Source organism: Zosterops lateralis, assembly GCF_965231275.1.
Source record: "Zosterops lateralis genome assembly, chromosome: 5".
In the NCBI taxonomy this organism is placed as follows: Eukaryota; Metazoa; Chordata; class Aves; order Passeriformes; family Zosteropidae; genus Zosterops; species Zosterops lateralis.
Window position 1 is genome coordinate 5,744,458 of NC_139766.1, and position 21,219 is coordinate 5,765,676.

Sequence of the window (21,219 nt, forward strand, 5' to 3'; positions counted from 1 at the left end):
CACCATCCACACACAGCCTGAGTACAGAGTTTGTGCTGGTGCTGGCATTCCCATGACCCTGTGCTGATTTACCTTCCCATGCAGGCAAGAAAAGGCAGTTTCTTCTTGCCAGGTGAGTGAGGTTGAACTGGGTTGGCCAAACTTAATATATCTCTCTGAAAGGAGAATTTTTAAAATTTTGTCACTGGCTTAAGCTGCCCTGGTCTAAGAGAGTTGAAAAAAAAGGGAACATTCCCACCTGATGGTCCATCGCTTGCCAAGTTTTCCTGCTACTTCCATGTGTTGGCAGAGAGCTATTCTTTCTGAAAGGTAAAGCAACCAAAAAATCAAAGTCAGTTTTCCTTGACCTTTCCTGAGGAAGGCAGCAAGATCAGTCAGTTGGGAGAGGGAAGGCTGTGGGACCATCTTCCATGGCAGGCTTAACCCAGCCTAAACCAACTGGAAAAGTGCATTCTAACCTGGTGAAATCCTGGTGAAGGCACAGTCCCTCTGGGTGGCAGATATGTTGATCCAATTATCTGTACTCCTCTCTCATTGATTAGGCATGAAACAGCTAAAATCCAAGAGCCATGAAAGCAAAACCTCACCAACACACCGGTGAAACCAAGTGGAAGATTGAGAATTTCCCAGACAAACTCTCTTTCTGGTTGGCAGCAGCGCTCCAAACCACATCCCTGCAATTTACATTCCTGCAACCCAATTTTTTATCCTGCAAACTCCAGTTCGGTGACATTTCCCCTGAGTGACACCTGCCTCCCTGCTTGTCTCTGTTTTGATCTGTTGGGTGAAGAATTACTCAGGTTTAAAGGGAAGGGAGAAGGGAGAAGGGAGAAGGGAGAAGGGAGAAGGGAGAAGGGAGAAGGGAGAAGGGAGAAGGGAGAAGGGAGAAGGGAGAAGGGAGAAGGGAGAAGGGAGAAGGGAGAAGGGAGAAGAGAAGAGAAGAGAAGAGAAGAGAAGAGAAGAGAAGAGAAGAGAAGAGAAGAGAAGAGAAGAGAAGAGAAGAGAAGAGAAGAGAAGAGAAAAGAGGCATCAGCAGGGGTGCCGGAATGCTAATTACAGCATAGGCAGCTTTTGGAATGTCTGGATTCTCCTGGAAAAGGGAGGCACTAGGAACGGCCCTGGGCACAGGGCAGCCACGAGGTGGCACGCTGGGCTTTCACTGCTGCGCCTCGCTATTCCAGGAGCAAGTTACTCGGGAAAAGCAGGCAGATCTTCAGTGGAGCTATGTAAAACACCATTCCTGTTAACATCCATCCATCCTGCAAGAACAGGCTTTGATTTCCACATAAGTGGCTAGTCAGATTCGAAGTTATTGTCATATGACTGAAATAGATCTCTTATGTCAGTCAGTCAAAACAGAATGGAGGATGTGAGTCATGCTTTGCAAAAAGCAGGAAGTTTGGTTTTGTTGGCACAAATTTTTTAATACAGAGAGAAAATTACAGGGCTGTATTGCCATGTTTGTCATAAGGATTCGAGAACAACGTTGAACATCTCTTGGAGAAATGTTTCCAAAACAATAAAAAATAAGAGCTTTTTTAATGCATTCTGATTATTCATTATTCCCCGGTGCTACGGAATCTAGGAGGAGTCTGGAAGAAAACGTGTACTCTGGTGGAAACTGCGGGATCCTCCCCTAAATCAAAGGCTGCAATTGGAAGGCGGCTGCTCTGGGGCGGGGGCTGGGAGGGGACACGAGAAAATGAGATCATGCTCATGGGTGTGAGAGGGACACTTGCACCGGGCAGTTGTTGTTTTCCTTTAGGTGTAATAAACCTTCACGACCCAGCACAAAGGTGGAAGTGCAGGTCTAGTCGTGACATGTCCCGATATTCTGGAACCTTCTGGGGTCTGTGGTTGTGTCTCTGAGTGTTTCAACTGGTGGGACAAGAGATAAGTTACTGTAAAAAGCATGGCAAGGAGTTTGCTTTTCTTCATTGCCTAGAAATAGAATGGAGTATAAAATTTAACTAAATTTACCTTTCAATGTGACTGTGCAAAACATCACCATGCAGGAAAAATGAATTTAAATGGAGACAGGTCCAGGATAGGGCAAATTAGAGGAGAGAGCCAAATGTGTAAAATAAATGTGTAGAATAAAAGCCTTTCTTGGTTTGCCAAGAGAAACAAGGAATTTGATTAGTCTTTATGTTTATAGCCACTCAAGAGAGAGGAGTTATCTAAATAAAGAAAATAGTAGCACAAGACCATATGGATGCAGTAATAAAATGTCATTTAAGTTACTAAAAATGACATGCTCCATTTGGCATATGGTACAAGGTAAATTCTTTTGGACTTTGTTGTAATGAAGGAAGTAAAAAAACCCAAACAAAGATCCCTGGAATGCAAATCAGTGGTTGGCTGGGGAGCAGTGTTTGTGACCTGAGTTTGCATTATCTGGTGCTCTAAAACAGCTGCATTTCCAAATCATCAGAAAATAAGAGTGCAAGCAGAAAGAAAAGAAATTAGGTAGGAGTCTAAAAATTACAATTATGAGCTCTTTTTAAAGAATTCATTGGACAATCAAAGAGCCACAACTTCAAAATCAAGAGAGGAAAAAAATGGAATTTTATTAATGGACTGAAAGGTGTGAGTAAAATTAATAAAAAAAGCCAAAATGGAGAAAGCAGGAAATAAGAAAGTGTTGGTATAAATGAGAAGCTGTGAGAAGCAGAGCAGTTATTGGAAGTGAAGCACATCAAAGGAAATCCATATCTGGCAAGGCTAAACCCCAGAAAACCCCAGAAGTGAGTGGTACAGGCCCATTACTAGACGGACATGATTAAAATGTCAATACCAATGCAGAAGTGTTCATTGAACATTTATGATCTATGTTTGTAAAGAAGCAGGGAGATAGATACATGTGTGTGGGGGGGGGGGGGGTCATTTGACAGTGATGTGATTGATTTCAGTGCATTAGTGACCAGTGGAGCTCTGGTCTTCCAGGGATCCCTGTGGCCCAGGAGGTTGGAAACAGTGACTGCAGAGACTCCTCGTGTGCTGACATTCCTCTGTAGTGAACCTTGATAGACCAGGGCAATTCTGGGAGGCTAAAAAAGTGCCAGGTTGGTGCCTGTCTTTAGGAAAAGAGCCTGCATGATATGGAGTAAATGTAGATTTAATAACATCAGATCTATGGATAATGTTCTGCATAAACACCAAAAAAAGGGTGTTATGTCACTCATTAATGAATTAGTAATGCCGGTCAGAGGTCCAATAGAAATCTCATTTCATGCTTCTAAAAGATAACAAATAATTCAGTTTCATCCAAAAGGTGTAATAAACCTTTTAAAGCATTTTTATTTGGAACTGCACAACATTTTAATTAAACAGGGTAATAAAGCATCAGTGAAGAATATATTAAACACTGGTTACAGGGATTATTTTTTTATAAGTGGTTATAAATCACTATTGAATAAGGCTACTTCTAATAGGACCCTCCAGGATCATATATGCTGTGCTACACACATATATAATCAATATTTTCATTAGTCATTTGGAAGTAAATACAAAATCAGCCCTAATCCAATTTGCAGATGACAGCCTCATCAGTTGGGTGGTACCATCACAGTGACAAGGACTGTTCTTCAAAAGATGGTAAACTGGGTCTGGAAAAAACTGGGGGGAAACTTACCTTGAAGAGAACAATTATATATCACATATATCATTTATATCAAGTATATCATAAACAGAGAATCACAGAATCTCTTGGGTTGGAAGCAACCTCAAAGACCATCTCGTCCCGTTGGCAGGGACACCTTCCTCTAGACCAGGCTCCTCAGAGCCCCATCCAACCTGGCCTGGAACACTTCCAGGGATGGGGCACTGACAAATTCCCAGGACAGATCTGAGAATACATGGAGGGAACAGGAGTTTAAGGTACCACAGGGCCTTTCTGGGGCTGCTACAACACCTGGCCGAAGTGCTGGGGCTGCCGGTCACGGGCCTGTGTGTGCCGGGGTGGGTGGGCACAGAAAGCCCTAGGAAAGGTGGGGTCACCTGGGGTGAGCTCACCTGGGGTCAGCACAGGGCGAGTTCGGGATCGGGGTTGGGGTTACCTGCACCGCTCGGAACAGCCCGGGGGGGGCACCACCGAATGACAGAATCAATTCGGGAGGTCAAGACCCCCGAGCTGACCGAGTCCCACCCATGTCCGAACACCCCCGTGGCACTCAATGCCATCTCCACCCTCCCCTCGGTGGCCCCGGGCGGTCCCTCCCTCACCGCCCGCTTCCCGCCCGACGAGTCCATCCCGCTCCGGGCTGGGGGGAGGCACTTTCTGCGCTGCCCTCCCCCCCTCCCCGGGCCGGGTGGTGCGCGCCGCTGGCCCCGCCCCGCCGGCGCCGAGGAACAGCCACGTCTCCAGCCCGGCTGAGGAAGGGGCGGGGCCGCGCCGCCCGCGCGCCGGCCGACGTCCAATCGGCGACCGGGCCGGTGAATCATGCGCTCCGCGATTGGTCAACGCGGCAGGAAAGGAGGGGGAGAGAGCGGCGTGGCTCTGATTGGCCCGGCGGGCTCTGTTGACAAACACCCAGCTCCTCCCCGCCCCCCGCCTCCGGGCGCGCCAATCAGAAGGAAGCGGCGGGCTGAGCGGCGTGGCGGCGGACCAATGGGATGCGTGTCCGCCTCGCAGGGGCGGGTGCGCGCGGGGTGCCGGTACGTGGCGGGCGGGCGTGGCGCGGCGGGCAGGGCTGCGCGCGCGGCGGGCGCCCATTCTGTGGCGGCGACAGCGGGGACAGCGACAGCGGCGTTCATGTCCTAACGGGTGGCAGCGGCGGGCGAGCCGGGCCCCTCCATGCGGGGGCCGCGGGGCCGCAGCGCTCTGGCCGCCTTCGCGTTGCTGGTGCTGCTGGGGGCGGCGGCGGGCGGCCCGGAGCCGCCGCCGAGCGATGTCGCGGCGATGGAGGCCGCGTTCGGGCTAGGGGCGGCCGCCGCTCCCGCCGCTCTGCCCGCTGGTTCCGCGGACGTGACAGTGGAGGACGATGAGGGCGGTGTGGCCCCCGCGGCGCCCGGAGAGCAGGAGGCTGAGGGCAGCGGGGAGGCCCGGACCGGCAGCAGGTGAGGGGGGAAGGCGGTGACTCGGGTGGGGATCAGCGCCTGGGGCCAAAGAGGGTTCAGTGCCTGGGTGAGAGTGTGGGGTCGGTGACTGGGGTGAGGGTCATGCCTGGGGGTGCTTGAGGGGAGTGTCGGTGACTGCGGTTCCTGAAGGGGGTCGGGGGCTGGGTGCGGGTCAGTGACGGGGTAGGGGCTCGGTGTGGGGTGGCTGAGGTGGGGTCAGTGCCTGCGGAGGCTGAGGGGTGTCGGAAATCAGTGTCTGCGTCTGTTTAGGGGGAGTGTCAGTGACTGGGATGGGGTCAGTGTCTTGAAGGGACTCTTGAAGGGTGTCTGTGATTGGGGTGGGGATCAGTGCTCTCAGCGTGGAGGTGCCGGGCAGGGCGCTGGGCGGGGGTCAGTGCCTCGGCAGAGAAGGTGCAGCGTCCAGGGTCCCTGTCTGGGGGTGCTGCAGGGGACACGACTGTGTCTAGGCTGGGAATCAGCAGCTGGGGGTGTTGGGGAGGGGACAGTACACGGGGAAAAGGCTGCAGCGTCCCGGGGTCCTGTGTGGGGAAGGGGCCGTGCAGGAGTGGGCTCGGACGGGAATAGCGCCGGGATGTGTCGGGAGTACTGGAGGAGGAAGAGTTGCGCTGTGGGGTTATTACAGATGGAATGTTGCTGGGGATGGGAAAGCGGTGAAATAAGGTTGTCTCTGGCTGGTGCGTGGGGCTGGACTGTGGGACGCTCAGGGAAGTGTCCCGGGGCCGGAGGAGGGATGGGAGCGGTGAGTCCTGTGATGGGGCTGGAGTGGCGCTGCAGGGATGGACAGGCTGGACCGGGGGCGAGCGGTGACAATGAGGAGAGGGAACTTCGGGACCTCACCAGCGCTGAGGTGCTTGTTCTTCACGCGGTTGTTAGCAAGGAGAAAGGGTGTCTTAGTTCTTAGACAAACAAGCTGCCGGATGTCGCGCTGTGTGACATCTGGCCCGTCTGCCAACCCTGGTAATACTCGTCTCGATCCTTTCCTTGCCTTGGTCCCCTGTGGCAGTTCTGTGCCTGCGGGAAGGACGCCCTAAAGCATCTGCAGTATAAACTCTTCCCAATACCCGCAGCTCACAGTTGTTCAGAGCGCGCCGTCCCTTTCTGTCACCGTTTTGTTTTAAAGAAAATGCAGTTCCCCCGCGTACTTAATTGTCTGTTCAGCACAGACACTGCGGTGTGCCGGAGGGGAAGCCAAACACGCAAGGCAAATTGATGAGCAAGTTTCAGAATATAACAAGGGGAAATAAAATACTTAATAACTGCGTGTGGCAAGGAGCTCCGGCAAAAGGAAGACTTAGATGAATGACTCAAGTGCAGAAATGTTACTGAGCTGATTCCAGTCTGTATCTGAATTGGCTGAGAATGATGAGGTGATAAGCCACAGCCTGAGTTTAAAGGAGAAACAGCGTGACTAAATGCCTGCTGTATTTGAAAACATGAACATGAATAGCCCAAATAGAACAAATCTTGTTCCTAGTATACCCAAGCATTCACTAAAAGCAAGAAACTGGCTGATAACTTGGCACCCTGTTTTCTTGGAGGACAGTCTCTCCACTTAGCAACAGGATCACTGTTTTGTGTATCAGGTGATCAAAATACCACCTGGTTTGTTGCAATTCTGCTGTATTCAGTTTTTGATAGGACCCCTGTTTATTTAGCCTGGAAAATTTTTAAAAATACATTTTCTGTTTGCCTTCTTGAGCTAAGTAGAATACACTAAAGATGTTCAATGTAGTAAATTAAGCCCGAGATTAAATGTAGCTGCTCTGTAATTGATTAGTATGTAGGAACAGATTTGCTGTCATCAAATAAAAATAGAATGGCTGCCTGGCCATAGTGTTTGCCTGCGTTTCTTTATTTTTTTAATTTGTGTTTCTGAGATCTCCACTCAATTAACTGAGATCTCAGTTAATTGTTTTTCAGCAATACCCAGGCAATATAGAGGTCAATATAATCTGGAAAAAAATGAACAAACAAAGGAGAAAAAAAAAAAAAACAACAAAAGCCAAAACCCCAACTGTCTTTGCTGTAGGCAAATGAATATAATCATCTTGGTTTAAAGATTTTTTTTGTTTTGTTTTTCTAGAAGAAAATAGGAGGGTTAGTGATTTGTTGTGCTCTTTACATACAAACATGCAGAGTTTACTGTTGGAATGGCTGCTTAGAGTTCAAGTTTAACAAACAGCCATATTTGCAATGTCCCAATGGATTTTTGAGGGTTGAGGGTTTTAGGTTGAATGATTCTTTTAAACTGAAACAGGAACGGTGGTAAATGTACCAAAATGACAATAAGTTCTGCTTTGTTTTTCTAACAAAAATAATTTACTCGAATAAATGCAAAGTTTGATGTAGTGAAAGGGTGTAGGTGAACTAAAGAAGTTCCTCCTCTGTCCTGTTTACAACTTCCCTTGCTGTCTTCCCTTTTGTTTGTAGGTAAATCATACCTTCACTTCTGTAAGGTACAGCAGTGCTGTGCTAAAGCCTCTTGATCTCAGAAAGCAGGCTGTGTTCATTATGGGACACTAACAAAGGTTTTAAGGCCCAGGACTGCCCTTTTGTCAGTGTATGTGGAAGTTTGCAGTAGATATTTTGAATAAGATCAAGGGGGAACTTTATCACTGCCCTTGAACAACAAGTTCCTGTCTGTGAGCAAAGAGGATAGAAACTGGTAAGAAAACATTTTCATTCAGCCATAGAGGCTGTTTGTAGATGGTTGGGGTTAGGGAAGTGTGTCCAGATATGCTTTAGTAGTGCCAAAGTGCAAATAAAATCCAACTATACAACATTAGCTTGTTCTCTGCCAGCTGCTCCAATTACTGATCTCTCTGTCTGCTCCATGAACTGGCCCCTTGCTTTATTCCTGCTCTTAGCCATCTGTAAGGGCCCAGAAGGGATTTTTGCCTCCTCCATCCCTTGGTTCATTCACAATATATTCTGGACCAGCAGCTCAAGGCAAGGAGGAGTGCAGGTCTTAATTTTACTGATGTTTATTTTTTAAGTGATGGGTCCTGGGATTTAAGTGACTGCCTTAGTCTGAGTAATTTCTTTTTGTATCTTTTTTTTTTTTTTTTTCTGGTCCAGGCTTGTGGAGCTTATTGATTTTGTGGTATTGGTCATTGGGGTTTTTTTCCCCTCCTCCTTTTGTATCTCTGTGATGTGATTCACTCTGTAGTATAGTCCGTGATTTACTGTCAACAAGTATTGACACAGCCTTGATGCTGTTTTGTCTCTATTCTCCTCACTTCCTTGGTGTTATAATTGTGACTTTTGACCTTAAGCTGGGTAATACTTTGAAAAACACAAAATACTTTGTGTTTTTCCCTTCTCAGAAGGTACCATGATTTGGTAGTGTTCTCAGAAAACCTATGTGTTCCTAGAAGCTGGTTTCTTTGGTCAAGGCACTCTTTCAACTTTACCCAGTCAGGAAGTGATGTTAATAAAACCAGTGACAAGATGTTGTTTTCTAGAGAATGAAAGAGTTTATCAAGCCTAACCAAAATAGAAATTGAGTCCTTTTACTTTCATTTCGTCAATCAGTTGGCCCAAACACGCATCAAAAATATTGTTTTTTCAGTTTAATGTAATGGAATTACAGGAATCGCAGGCCTGACATCTTGAGCTAGCAAAGGCTGGCAAACAGGTGGCTGAAAGGACTTCCTTTATTCTGGAACTGAGGCTGTATTCTGCTCGTGTTTCTGAGAATTTGATGTAAGAATTGGCATAAAACACTGCACTAAACCCACAGTGGCATTGTGGGGTGACAAAAGCAAGTTGCCTGCCTGCTTGTTTTTAAGCTCTGAAATATTTTCTTGGAGTAGTTGCCTAAATTGCTTTTATCATAATGTGTTAATTTAGTGCTTGATTAGACTACCTGAGCAACAGAAAGATCTCCTGTCAGCACTCCATGCTCCCAGCACACAAAGCTGCAAGCACTGAAATCTCACAGAGAAAGGGAGGGGAAAATCTGACAGTCACAAAGTGTAACACTAGAGAGAGTCTTGGGCATGAATCTCAGATCCTACACCAAGCAAAGTTCAAGTGATGGGGTTTAATTTACTGGAGTCCATCAGAGAGAAGAACAGGTATTAAGATTTTAACTCCTAGACATAGACTAAGGAATGAAGGATTTTATCAGAAGAGAAAGGAGTTACAATTTTCTTTTCCCTGGTATATGATATTGCTGAAGAGCAAGATGAAATTGGAACCAGAAATGTGGCTATTTAGTTGAAAATTAATCACTTATTTAAAAAGCAGAGGGAAACTGATGTTTTTCTTACACCTGGTCTGAGTTCTAAAAGTAGCCACACCTAAAATTTAGATATAGCTGGGCCGATGTCTCATGGAAGTGTTTGCTCAGGAGGTGAAACAAAGTCCATTCTACAGCTGGGGACAAACCAAGGGGACAAACCCTGAGTGCCACTGCACCCAAGAAAAGCCAGGACTTTTACAGTGTGCAGAAGTGATTGGTTAAACCAGTTCCTCCAAGTGTGTGCTGCTGGCACAAAGGTCCCCCACACTCCCCTCCTCTTTCCTAATCAGCTGAACTGAAAACTGGAGTGTGGTCAGAGCACGATTTGGGTGGCTGGAGGTCACAGTGCAGGGACAGATTCCAAAACCGCCACCTTGAGTGGCCCTGGAGAGGCTTAAACAGGGAGGTAACTCTGAGGGAAGGTTGAGGTTTGCATCTGGTGGAGAAAGATAATACAGACATGTAAGATAGAAAGGCATGAAACATTTGTTACTTGAGGGAGAAGTCAAAACAGAAAGAATTTGATAAAGGAAAACAATGGGAATACACGGGAAGAAAACATTTCACAGTGAGATTTTAGGATTTGTCTTCTCCTCTGAGTATGGCTGCCAAAATTCCCTTCATTCTAGCTGCATTTCTACCTCTTTTTATAACCTTGTTGTCAGGAGGATCAACATAAAATTTAAGTAGACCCACTTAGAATAATATTTTTTTATGCAATGCTAGAGGGTTTCAGATAAATTGCTTTACCATAAAGCAAACAGATTGTGTTAAATATGTGTCCAAGGCCGTGTGTGAGCACTTGTTTACAGTACTTGAAAATAGTCAATCTCCTGCAATCTGGTTTATTATTAACCTAATCTTCATTTCTGTACAGTTGGAAAAAGTGTTTGTAATCAGCTTATAAAAACTTACATCTTCTACTGTGCAAATATTTGCACAATTGGTATTTTTCTAACAGTATCTTAAACTTAGCTTTTGGAGGAACGTGATGCTCGGCCACTTTCAGGAGTAGGAGCTGCTGTGGCATTTTTGGAACAGGTTAAAGATATCTTTGGGTTTATGTTTATTAGTAGTGTAGTGCTATAAGCATTATAAAATCCTATAAATTGTGTGGGTTATTTTAACATGTAAAATGGCCATGTTTTACATGACCTTTGTTAGAGGTGATGTAATGAGCCACTTTCCCTGAACATGTTTTTAGATCGTGATTTCAGTTTTTCCCTCCTTAAAGCAAACAAATAACCCCCATCATTTCCTCCCTAAATCCCTTGTTACTACACCATTAACTTCGGACAAGTGAATATATTTGGCCAGAGTTCTACACAATAATTTGTTGTCCCTTATTGTTTAAAGTAAAGATTAATATACATGTCTGTGTGTGCACTACCAGCCCCCTGCCCTATCACCCTCACCTGAAACTGGTTAATCTCCCCATCAGTTTATTTGCACAGTTCCTTATTCTCATTGAAACCAGTGACTATAAAGGTCCTTCCAGGTCACTGGATTCAGCCCCCCTTCAGTGCAAGCAGCCTGTAAAGTGATCAAGTTCTACTCCCTCTGCCTTTGAAGATTGGTGAGGCTGCTGCAAGCCAAACTGACAACACAATCCCAGCTTTTTCAGGTCAGGGAGAAACAATCTTCAAGGAAAAAAAAAAAAAAAAAGGCCTTTCAGAAATGCCTTGTCAGTGCTTTGTCTCTGATGTGTTGTTTATTTTGTTTGTTTGTTTATTTTAATGCTGGAGCTCTAGCACAACCAGAAATGTTTATTCTAATTGTACAGCTCTGTAAGAAACGAGATTTACTGAAATTGAGGAGCTTCAGGCACTGTAGAAAGCAGCAGCCAGCCTGCCATGGCCCTGTATTCCTAGACGTCAGAGTACTTAAAGCCCAAGCTGCAAAAGCCAGTTTGGTTGCTTTGTGGTCTGCGGGCATTGGAGGTTGTTTGTAGTGCCCTGTGTGTGCCTTTGGAGGGACTTGTTTTATTCGGAGACTTAAGAAATTTCCCCGAAGTTTGATGTTTCATCCAAAATCATTGAAAACTTAGTTGCAACTTAGTATTTTTTACATCCTGATTGCCTGGGTTAATAGTTTTGGGTTTAGGTTGTTTTAAAAGGATGTTTAAGGGGTTAAAGATCAGTTTGGAAGGGACTGGAAGAAGTGGGATCCATATTGTTTGTGTAAATATCTCCAGAAAGATGATCTCATTCAGTATTGTAGTGGTAACATCTGCATGCAAGAGCAAAAAGTCAACTGCCTTCCCCTGAATCTCAGCTCCGAAAGTCTTACAACATGGAAATCAGTTTATGACACTGAGCCAGAGACTTCAGCTCTTCTGCTCTGTTGTGGGTCTGGGTAGAGCTACCCAGTTGAATTGCTCTTTTGCAGAATACAGAGACTTAACTTAAGGGCTGGAGTTGGATTTTACTGAGCATAAAAGGCAGCTAATGAGTGAAGTCCATCCTGCTGTAGTTTTGACTGTGAACGTTTCCAACCTGCAGATCTCTAGTAATTATCAGCACTTTGGATGGACGAATTGCTGCACTGGATCCAGAGAACAGTGGGCGAAAACAGTGGGATCTGGATGTGGGATCAGGTTCTCTTGTGTCATCCAGCCTCAGCAAACCAGAGGTAAGGCTTAATTTCTTTCCTTACTGAATCTTTAAAAATGGAGTTGTCTGTAATAAGAGGAATGCAGCTTCCTCCCTGTTTGGTTGGTGTTAAATAATGGAGCAAACACCTATGAAACTTTGTCTCAAACTTTTTTTTTTTTTTTTTGAGTGCTTACATCATGTTGCCATTTCAAACTGGAGTGTGTCAGCATTTCAGCCTTGGGATTGACTTATTTGATAACTATCAAACTAGATGATGTAACTGAGTTGGGGAATTGTATGTAATTGCTGATTGAAAACAAGTTACTTGTAATTTCAAGCAAATGAAAGGATCATCTGCTTTGTATTACTAAACTATGTCTTGGCAAGTACTGGGGGTTTTTTTTCTCCCTCAAGAAAAGCAAAAGTCCTTGTGACTTAATAAATGAACAAAGGACTGTTTTGGGTGTTTTATACTAGATAAGCAGGCTTCCTGTGAAATAGAATGTGTTAGCAATTAAACAGAGTGCTGAAGGTCACCCTGAAGTACTGAGTGGTAAAGGGTTGCATCACTTCATGCTGATGAACTGTAAGAAGAAAATCAAGAGTTCAGTTTCTTGTTTGGTGCTATTGGCCACCATTAGTTTCAATAAACAAGGCTAAAAATTAGAAGGAAGGTTTTTTTCCTTTTTTTTTTTTTTTCTTTTCCTGCACTGGGGACATCTTTGATTGTTTCTCTCCTGGAATTAGGAGGAATAAAAACACTGACAAAGAGGTAATTTATGATGATAACACACCACAGAAGTTCACAGTCCTTCCCTGTCAGGGATAGTTGGGTTTGATGACCAGTCCTGTATCATGCTTTTGCACAATGAGCATCAGAGATTGAAAGTTGATTTCAGGATTATTCAGACTGCATGACTTTCTTACTTGTGGTTCTTCGTGGCTGTCTGTGGCCATGACCTCTGTTTCAGTGAGAGCTGCTAATGAGTATCTCAGGTTGCAGAAGTAATGTGAATGTTTACTCACATTCCTTTGTTTCTGAGGGAGAATTTTATTTATGGATGCAGCTTTGTGATATTTGTTCTGGTGTATTTTTGTGGTTTAGAAAAAACACTGTAGGAAAGAAGAACTTTGCCCCCCAAAATATGTTTATGAGCAGAATTGAAAAGTACAGAAGAAAGAACTGTGAACAGCTCTGTGAGGTGGCAGGTGTCAGTGGTAGTGTGATCCTTCACAAATGTTCTCAGTAGTAGATATATAAAATACTGGTCTCTTACCTGTTGCTGCAAGTAGTTTCTCATGACCATATGAAAATAGAACCAGGGCTTATGAAAAGCACACGTTTGAAATCTGTGCAAATATAAACTTTATTTTTTTCACTACAGGTTAAGTCACAAGCACAGGCTTTGAAAGATTTGGCAGTGCGTTTCCAATTATAGATGTGGTTTTGCAAATATAGATTTTGTCACTCAACTGTCTGTCCAGAGTTTTGATATTTTTCCAATGTGGTACGACTGAAGAAACAAAAGGTTGGGGTTTAGACAACAAAAATTGTAGTTTGCCCATGTGATATTTAATTCCTTTCTGTGACTACAAGTCAGTAGGTTGTGGCAGTCATAAAAATGCATTTTTAAAGAGTGTTCATTGTGGATAGAGGAAGTTAGACTTTCAGATGGGCTTTCAAATTGTTTAATTTCTCCAGCTGTGGCCAAAGTTACTGAGGGATTTTGGCAGTTGAGATGCAGAGCCTGTGAGATAACTAATTTTGGAAGGAAAAGGTCATTTTGGCCTTTTAGAAGCTGTTAAGTATTATGAATATTGGCCTTTTTAGACTTCTTACTGTCATGTAAACAAATGCTGTTAAGACAATTTAACAAGAAACATGATGAAAAGTGATGAATACTCTGAATAAACTGCATTTAAATATTTCAATGTTTAATCTGCTGTCAGTAATCAGCTGAAAGACTTAGATACTTAAGTGAGTAATTCACCTCATTAAAATTGCTGGGAAAATTCTGATTTGGGTCAAAATACTGATGTGGGCATGCGGCCTGTTGAGTTTCATTCTCTCAGACTGAGTCCTGAGGCTCTTCCTTCCTCTTCCAGCATTTTTGAAGTAACAAAGGTTTCTATGTTAGCACCCACAATATTCATCATAAAGCAGTAGCATTATGTAAGCTGTTAAATTACATCTTCTTGCAAGAAACGGCAGATAAGAAACTCTGTCACACTTGCAGTGACAAAGATTTGTGTTCTTTCAGTGCAAGGAAAGCGTGTGCTGCTGGGTCTTAATTGTTTTGATGAGGATTTTTTTAACTATCTGAAGTGTGAATATAATGAACTGTACTTCCAAGTCCTGGTGCAAAATCATGAATTTAATTTTCCAAGTGCCTTTTAAGTATAGACATTAGATCTTCAAACTTTGTTTAACAGAAGTGTAGTTAACTTCCTTTGCCTAACTGTAAAATGTCAACCTGGCTGTCTGGAGCTCGTGTGTTAATTAGGAAAGTGAGGCAGTGAAATTTCAAATGTTCCAGCAGCTCTGTCAAACGCTTCAGATCTTGAAACTACTGCTTAAGACACTGACAAGTGAGATGTTCATCATTTGTCATGTGAACAGATCAATTAGAAAGGAAAGGCTGCTGAAGTATTAATTGTGTGTCTGGGTAACTAAAATGCTAAAATTCTTTCCTTGGCTCCAAGCTCCAACATAAACAAACCATGGTTGGGGTGCCAATGCTGAAAAGTTGACTCTGTGGTTCAGGCTTGTGCCTGAGAATTTAAAAACTCTGTTTCCCTGTCCATTGTTTTAAAATGGGAAACCTTTCTCTGTGAAAGCCTGGTTACAACTCCAGGTTTTCTGTTATCTGCATGTAAAGATTGCCTGATGAAGTTCACAGTAAAGTTGTTGAATGACAACTTTTCTAAAAGGGAGCTTAATTTTAATAAAAACACTTTGCTCTTTAAAATTTAGGTTTGTAATTAATACACTGTCCATTCTTAGAAAAGAATACTTTTGGGAGAAGCAGCGTTGTTGAAATAATGATTAATTATAGTGAAAGTGGAGAACTGCTTCAAAGTTCTAGAAGCAGTGGGAAAGGTTCATAGCACATTGTTTGCTGATGAGGGTGAGCAAATCATTCTTTTACCTGCAAACTTTATACTGAATTACTTAATGGGCACCAGTCAGAGTTGTTTCAGTGCTCTGGGCAGAGACTGCGCTGGGATGGACTCCATAAAAGTACCTGGTAGGCTTGGGCTGTTACAGACTAATCCCTAAGTAAGCATCTTATTTCCTTATTTGAGACATTGAAGATCATGGGACAAAATCAGTTTCAGCTCACAAGGCTGACATTTATAGCAGTCAGAGTAAACATGCCACTGTATCCTGGAAAAATGGAATAATTTGATTATGCCATGTCACCAAATCTGTCAACATCCTTATTCCAATAAAGATTCTCATGACCTTTGTATCGCATTGTGTGTATGTATGTATTTATATATAAAGATATTTTTTTAATTGTGACAGCCACGTAAAATCAACTTTTCTACAAACTTAGATATCTGTGTCATCTTTTTTGAAGACAGAAGTGGCATATTTTTATAAAATACCCTAGTATTACATTCTTTTTCTCCAGAGAAATATGGAGAGCTGAAGAAGTTGTATACTGATGTCATCTGAAAACTCACAGCATTGTTGGTGAAGTGAACCCATAGAGACTTTGAGCAGATTGTTCCTTTTTTGCTTAGAGCAGTGAGTTGGAAAAGGATTTTGAAATCTCAAAAAACTTCACTAGTGACTGGATTTAATGTACAGTATATCTTCTTTCTTTTTCCTTCCCTTTATCTGCATCATAAACCCTTCCAAATTTTCAGTGCTTTGGTTTCCCAAAAGAAATACAGAATTCGTCTGTGAAGTGTCCAGACACCTGGGACTCACTCTGAGGTACTGACTTGCCTGCACTTTGCTGCAGTTTGGATAAGGCAACCTCTGTGCCCAGACAAGCCAGAGAAGAGCACAAATGTGTCTCGGGTTGCTTTGGGAACACAGAAGGAAACTCAGCAATTCCCATCCTTTGACCTCCTACACTCTGGAATAGAAGAAAATGCGAAGTCCACACTGAAATGGGTCAGGGCAAGGCAAGAGGTCAAAATGCCCTTTGAGGGGCTTGAATTGTGAATTCTGTTATGTGCCCTCCCAGAGGTTCAGGGAGGGTAAATAATTTAACAGTGTCTTTGAAAGAATTAGGAAAGTCTCACCCACCACTTAATGGCACTGCTGCAGCAGTATTTTATTAGTTTGAGTAAAACTTGTGTTTGTTTGGTTCATGGCTTTCTATTATAGTTACTTTTCGGTTGAGTCACTGTCTGTAAATATCATCCAAGGAAAAGCTGATAGTGTTTGTCTTGGATATGGGTGGGGAACACTTAAGACTGTCAGACACTTGAGTGTTTTCACTGAAAAGGTTATTATTATAGCAGCTGTTAAATGCAGTGATAAATATTAGGAATTTATATATCTTGCATAAAATTGTTTTGATTCTGCTAACATTCACTGGCCAAACACAAATGAGATTCTTTTCAAACTACACAGACATTCTGAGAAAATGTCTTTGTTCTGAGTTCTGATTAAAAATGAATGCCTCTAAGTTCACTGTTAGTGATTTTAAGTCCTAATCTTGGGTACATCTTAAAACATCTGGAATGGGACACAGCAGCAACAGAAACAATCTTTCCTGCTCAGCATTTAGAAGAGTCTCTGTGCACCATCCAGGCAGCTTGCAGGAGGGTCAGGTTTTCATATACAGAGAACAGCAAGTTGGTTCTCTGAGGTGTTTGAGTGTGTACAAAAGGTTCTTAAAGGACAGTTTTACTCAGCAAAGAATAAAATTTTTAAAATATCTGTTCATGCTGGGAAATGACTTTCAGCTGTAATGTGTTCTGAGCAGATGTAAAAGCACTGAATTGTCACTCCCTTCAAGCAGGCAGAGTGTCAGTTGCTGGTCTGGGTTTAGAGGTGATTAAACCAGGGAAAACGTTTCCTTGTAGGCAAACTGGTATCATTTTAGTTGTCTGAAAGTGTATTCTTGTGTCCTGTAGTGACCTTTATTTTTGTGTACTGCTGAGACGTGTAGAACCACCAGATGCTTAGATAGTTGGAGGTGTCATTCCTGTAGAGAAAGACTGGCACATCAGCTGGTTCTCAGTCATACAGGTTTTCTATAATAGACATGAAATTAAACTGTGCTAAATGAAATACAAGATGTGGGGATTGATAACAGTGGTTTTGTTGTTGAAGGTTGGAGAGGACCAGTTTAAAACTGAGAAAACTGTGTACGAAGATATCCCATGACAGGTTATCAGCTGCCATCTCCGTTCCACTGCAGGGGAAGGAAATGTGATTCTTCCTTGCCTGCGGGTAGAGAGAGAGAAAGAGAGACAGATTAGTGTCTTAAATGGTCCTGGAAAAGCTCATAATGAATAAGAAGTGAGTGTCCAGAATTGTGCTTCAAAGGAAGATAAATTCTAATTGCAATTGAGGCAGAGAAGGCTTATTAGGGCTATCAAGGGGAGTGGAGCCTGTGTTTTGCAGGAGGAGAATGGATGTGACTACTCTGACTACATGGATGTATCAACATTCCTGATGGCACAAGTGGTTCTTTTCAATTCTGTTTTTGGAAACACACGTGTGCATGAAGAGGTGACAGACAACAACTTCACTGGAGAGACCTGTGGATTTCTGAGTACAGATTTTTGTTGCTTTCTTGGTGAAACTAAAACATAATTTACAATTCTCCTGAAAATAAACTTCTAATGTTGTTTAGTGGACAAAAAGTCATCAGCAAAAGACTAATTGTTTTAAAGTATCCTGATATCTGGAAGTATGCTTTTATAGGAAACACAACCAACTTTTTAGTGGGAAATGGTAAACTTGAGGAAAAGGGGAATTGCTGACAGCTGCCACAGCTGAGTTGGTGCTTGGTGTGATGCACACCATCATCACACGTGTGGCTGTTGCTTAGCCAGGTGGTGTTATGTATTCATCAAAACCACTCATCTTCAGTCCTCTTAGTTTGGTGTCCTGTTCAATTAAAAACCCCAAAAGACCTCCTGTAGCTGCAGCTCAGTGCCTGCCTTGCTGCTGACACTTGTAGTCAGCACCGATGGAGCCCTGAGGAAGTGCTGACACGTGTCCTTTCACTGTGCTTTAAGGACCTTTTGGAGGATGACAACTTCCTCTAGGGGACACATGAGCAGCTACAGAACAGGATATTGTGGCTTGTGTGATACCAGAGCTCTCAAGACCAGCCCTCAGGGGATGCTCTGCCTTGAGCAGAGTTACTCTGTGTATGACCAGCTTTCATCTCATGCTCACAGCCATACTCAAAATGCTCCAAATATTGGAAAGGCTTTTTACCATCCCCATTGTCTCTGGGGTTTTATTATCTTTATAGTAGAATGACAGAATGGTTTAGGTTGGGATAGACCTCTAAGATTACAGAACGACTGAGTCCAAGTGTTAACCCTGCACTGCCAAGGTCACCTCTAAACCACATCCTTCAGTGGCACATCCACAAGGCTTTTACATCTCCCCAGGGATGGTGACTCCACCACTGCCCTGGGCAGCCTGTTCCAATGCTTGATCATCTTTTCAGTGAAGAACGTTTTCTTCACAGCCAGTCTAAACCTTCTCTGATGGAACTTGAGCCCATTCCTTCTTGTCCCATTGCTTGTTTCTTGGGAAAATAGATTGACTCCTCTCACCTGGTTAAAATTTCTGTTCAGGTAGTTGTAGAGAGCAATAAGGTCTTCCCTGAGCCTTTTTTTTTTTTTTTTTTTTTTTTTTTTTTTCCTCCATGCTAACTAACTGCAGCCATTTCTTGCAAGTCTTCTTGTCTGGACCCTTCACCTCCTGAGTGGAGATAAGAGCAGGAAGAGAGCTTGTAATTTAATTGTCTATGGCCTATTGCATGTTTTATATTGGCTGTTGAGCAGTTTTGGTATTTACAGATACTAAAATGGATCAACTCTAGTACCTAGACAATTATCAGTTTCAGTAATGGATAACTTAGGTAGTTGGAATTCAGCTGCCCAATACACAAAAAAGTAATTTGTTCTGCCCTAGTGCTTTTTTTAACTTTCAGGCTACAACTTTATCTATATAAAGAAAGGCCCATTTCAAGGGTTAAGCATTTTAGACAGTTTAGCAAATCATTCCTCTAGCAGCACAGCCACTGACATCTCATTTCCGAATTTCTTCTGGACTTTGTGCTCCGTAAGGAGGTAACTATTAATCTTTGTCAGACTCGCTGCATGTTTCGTGCACTCTTTCTTTGCATCCTTGAAAGAGGAGACTGATTTGCCATGTTCTGTTCTCCTGTATCAGGCTCTTTTCCTACAGGAGTTGCTCTGTGACTTAATTTTTCACATGGACTCTGTCCTTATCTGCAAAACCATTCTGTCCATGCAGGGCCAGGGGAAGAAACACTCAGGGTCTAGCAGAGATCAGTTTGAATCCTGGTCTCCTGAAGTGCCATGAGCTTCTGCTATTGCCCCTGCATGGGTCCCAGGTGCCCAGCAAACCACTCTGTCATGGTCCTCCCCAGCTGGACAGGGGAGAGAAACATCTATTGAAAAGGCTCGTGGGTCAAGATAAGGGCAGGGAGAGATCGTTCACCAGGCACCATCACAGGCAAAGCAAACTCAACTCAGGAAACCAGTTTTATTATTAATAAAACCAGAATAAGATAAGGAGAAATAAACCCAAATCTGAAGAACACCTTTCCTCATCCCTCCCTTCTTCTTCCCAGGCTTAACTTCACCCTGATTTTCTCTCCCTCCACCCCAGAGTGAGGTAAGGGGATGGGGCGTGGAGACTGCCATAAGTTCAGCACATGTTCTCTCTGCCACTTCTTCCTTCTCAGGAGAGGACCCCTCACACTTTTCCCCTGCTCCAGTGTGGGGTTCTTCCCACACCTGTAGCCCCCCCCCCCAGCAAAGCTTTGCTATGCAAATCCTATGCAAAGTACAAGTACCAATTTTATCATGGTGGCTGATGAACTTCTGTGTAGGGGCTGTTTCTGGAAAGGTGAGGCTTTGGGTAATTTTTTTTTCCCCCTAATCCACTCCCTTATGTGCTGTTAGTTTCAAGGAGCTCAGAGATGGGCTCAGTACCAGCAGCACCAGTTTGTCTCAGAAAGCTCTCAAGTTTCGGAAGACTTGCAGTCTTATTAATAAAACTTGCCGTGTAAAAGAGGGGGATGGAATAATGTCAAAATAAAGTCTTTCTTAAAGCACCGTGCAGTTCGGGTTTTTTATTATTATTATTAAGAGGAACAGTTTTTAAAAGTCTGTTACCATGGCAGCAAAGCAGGCTGGCATCTCTGTTTCTCAAAACCTCAAATCTTGTTTGACTATGATTAAAGTTAACGGTGGTAATTTTGGTTTGCTTGTCTTCAGAGGAAGGGTCTGTGTGATTGCACAGCAAACAGTATTGGGTTCCTGGTCTCTTTTGAAGCTGGGGTGGTCTAGTTAGCACACTGCAGTGCCTCACATTTCCTGTATGGCCCTTCAGGGGAAGGCAGAGCAGGAATAATTCTTTTGAGGGTAAACTCAAGCTGAACAAAGGACTGTGCCCCTGATGCTGGAGAGTATAAATCTCAAGCTGCTGTGCTGCTGTCATCTGTTGCTTTTTACACTATTTGTGTAAAAGACAGTTTTGTCAGGACCCTGGTGCTTACACCTGATCAGATTTTAAGATCTGAAGTGTAGAATCATGACAAAGATACCAGCTCTAGTCTTTTATTAAAGTTGTCGGGAGGATGTTGCAGGTGTTGCTTTGAAGAGAGAGAAGAAAGGAGTTTTGAAATGAGTTCTCTAGTCCTCATCCAGGCCCAGGGTTACAGCATCACTTCACACACTCATCAGACAGAAAATACAGGCCCACAGAAGTTGAATTTATTACTCTTTCCCGTGTATTCATGAAAAATGAAATAGAAACTGCCAACTTGTGGAGTATGGGGTATGATTGAAGGAGAAAGACTGTAACAGATATAAACTTCTGTCGTCAGGTACTTAATGCAGGCAGGAGTCAGGGAGCAGGTTTGGTCACTTGATAGATGCTGTGAACTGTTGCTGGGTGAGCCACACAGCCTGGTGGTACAGATCAGCCTGAGCTTTGAGAAACATCTCTGCTCACTGTTGCTGTGCAGACCTGGTGTGCTCTTTCAGGCTGTCACACCTCAGCTGAGATGAAACCCATTTCCATGGCTTCTCTGATGTGCCGCCCTGGCACTCACC

General features: G+C 43.6%; 1 protein-coding gene across 1 annotated transcript in view; it reads left to right on the top strand.

The window, feature by feature from the left end:
- Positions 1-4,909: 4,909 nt before the first annotated feature.
- The window catches only part of EIF2AK3 (eukaryotic translation initiation factor 2 alpha kinase 3), a 42,387-nt gene continuing 26,077 nt past the window's right edge, over positions 4,910-21,219 (top strand). Inside the window, exons 1-2 of the mRNA XM_083861031.1 lie at positions 4,910-5,058; positions 11,827-11,956. The gene's annotated coding sequence lies outside the window, so the exon portion shown is untranslated. The remainder of the gene's footprint in view (positions 5,059-11,826; positions 11,957-21,219) is intronic.